General features: G+C 40.2%; 1 pseudogene; it reads left to right on the top strand.

Annotated features, from left to right (window-relative positions):
• Window positions 1-234: 234 nt before the first annotated feature.
• Window positions 235-2,900, top strand: part of LOC107098804 — an 8,078-nt pseudogene continuing 5,412 nt past the window's right edge.

The raw sequence follows: 2,900 nt of genomic DNA, 5'->3' as shown, positions 1-2,900 counted from the left end.
TTTTGGGATGCAAAAAGAGCACTCTTTTGAACACATAATGTTTTGGGAAGAGAAACGTTTTATTTCGCTGGGTCTAGCAAACCTGCCGGACTACTTTCGGCTTGACCAAAGCTGGACGATAACTCTGCTCACAGGATGCTGCCAGGGGTAAGTCAGTGTGATTGCATGACACTGGTGATGGGGATGCCATACAGATTCATGTCAAAAATCCCGAACTATCCCTTTAATAGACACATGAGAATTCACACAGGTGAGAAGCCGTTCTCCTGTAGTCTTTGTGGCAAGTTTTATTATAAAAATATAGCTTGACCTCTGATTTTTCACCTTTCTTAAGGTCATTGAGGCCCCAGGAGGTGAGATCTTGTATGGAGTCAAAGGGAGAATTACAGTCATATTTAGCTTCTTCCATTTTCTAATGTTTGCTCCAAAAGTGGACCTTTTTTCTCATAAAGCTGTTGAGGTTGAAAAGTAGAACTTGTCCACCACTTTCCCCCTCTTAAGCACTAGAGATCTTGATCTTAATGGGTTAAAACTTGTTTTTGCTCAGGTGATGAGCTTCTCTAGGCCTCTGAGGATCCACCTGCTACCTGGGAGGGGTGTGGTGGTTACAGTCAGGTCGTCCATGAAGGTTCTTACCTGAGGCTGGTGGACTCCTGTTTTTATTTTGTTTTTCTCCCAGACTTACTAGGCTTCCCAGACTTTTCGAAAATGTATGGTACTCTCAGTCGATTCAAAAGTTGTGCATAGAGAACAATTTAGCAGCAGTCCATGGGGTTAAGTTTAACCTGTGCTTTTAGACTAAAATGCAGACAGTGAGCTCTTTAAAGAAAATGACATGAGGTTGTCAGGGGTAACAGCAGGTCCATCCTGAAGAATCTAGGAGGCTGGTAAATAAGGTAAACATGTCTGTTATATTAGATACCAGCACCGGACATGTGATGATATACAATATTTATATATATATTTGCAATACTTTATACAAGGAAACAAGCGCAGCACTGATGTCTGCTGGGATGGTGACGTCATCGGCAAAACATAAAACCTAAATTAGCTTAAACAACAGTTTTACCAGCACTAATTGAGTAGCACTAAAAAAAGTAGATAATTTTGATTCAATTAGGAACTTAATGGGGGTATAGTTGACCTCTGGATGACCTAAACAATAATCTTTTAATATCTGAAACATGTGATCTTTTCTTCAATTCATTTATTTCATTTTTACAAATGACCATTTTAAATGTGCCAACCTGCATTAATGAAGCTAACCATTCATTCTATTAGCTAACGCACCCATTAACAGTGAAATTATTCTAAACTGACTGTTGTTACATCATGGCGGTGCCTGGCAGCAGTGGTCTGATACAGCTATTGACAATTCCTTACAAACGTTACTAACCCGCCATCGATCCCGCATCTACGACCGCCAACACCTGCTGGACTACGGCCACAAAATGCTTTAAATACAGCCACTCTTGATCGTTTAAAAAGCCGCAAAGTGCTACGGATAGATGAAAACAAAGCAACGGGCTCACGGAGCGGGATAGGATTAAGAGAAAGCCGGAGGAAGCGGTACGTGAGACAGCGCTAACGGCGAAGCTAAGAAGGGATTACCACAGAACCCTTGGAAGCGGTTAAAGCTGTGAGCTCCTTGCAGATAGATCCTACGTTACCCACAACAACCGATGGAAAATATATCTTTTCTCTGCTTCGTGCTGCCACCCCTGCAGCCTCTCCATTTTCTCCTTATTTCTGCAGGGATGTATGGTCTCCTAGCATGGTGGGGAGCAGGCCTGCTGCGTATAGATTCATGCAGTCTAAGGAGCTTGTCCCGTGTGTAGATAACAGGGTGGTTGGAGTTGCTGACAAAGGGGTATCCCACTGCAGCATCAAGAATTGCAGAAAGTAGGAGAAAGCTCAACATTATAGTCCCAGAAGTTGGCTTACTCTGTGCACATATGCTCAGAATATTATTGTCAGGTCTAAGCACCTAAAACATCATACAGGGAAAGAAAAAGGCACAGAGACAATTAGTTTAGTTTTACTTGCAGGGAGAGTAGGAAGAGACTGCAGAATTTACAAATCTCCCACCCACTCTGCCGGTCCTCAGTTTTCTCCTCGCTATTTATTGAAGTCAGGGGAATTCCCTAATTACACAAGCTGAGGTTTAACTAAGGGAAAGGGAAACAAAACGATTTTACTTTAAACCTCAGCACATGTGTTGAAAAAAAGAATGTGGTTGTTTGACAATTGAATTGTTCCTAGAACACATGTTTAGAAGAAACATGTGATAGAGGATGTTCAGGTCTCTTTCACAACCCGTCCATTGCATGACCTTTATCTGGAACAATCTTTAGCAAGCGTTAATAAGCAATGAATCACACATTATACATAATAATAGTTCGTTAGTACACAACCCATGAAACACAAACGGAGTATAATTAAAAATTTCTAACAATCAGATATGGGTATTATAAAAAAAAAAAATAAAAAAAGTAGGAAAGGAGAACACGGAGCTGACGTAACAGACTGCTGCTTGTGCAGTAGCATCTTGAAATGTAAACAGTTGACAAGATTACATCTCGAGAATGCATAAATGTTATATCTAAAGAACTTCAGACTCAACCAACAGAAAACGGTCTGACCCACAAAGCTAGATGAACATCTGTGGAGCTTCATAGGGGTGATATGGTTTTTTCAAAATTTTAGTTAAAAACAAAACTGAAACTGAAGGAAACAAATAACTAGAAACCAAAAATATATATATAAAAACAAAAGATTTATTTGTGAAAATTAAAAAAAGAGGAGATTTTAATCTAAAAAAAAAGTGGGGATGGTGCCTACCTCCAGCAGTCTATGGATGCAAGGTGGGCTACACCCTGAACCATTCAGCTAAAAAAATC

Source organism: Cyprinodon variegatus, unplaced genomic scaffold (genome assembly GCF_000732505.1).
Source record: "Cyprinodon variegatus isolate N-32 unplaced genomic scaffold, C_variegatus-1.0 Scaffold811, whole genome shotgun sequence".
NCBI lineage: Eukaryota > Metazoa > Chordata > Actinopteri > Cyprinodontiformes > Cyprinodontidae > Cyprinodon > Cyprinodon variegatus.
This window is presented reverse-complemented; position numbering and strand designations above follow the sequence as displayed.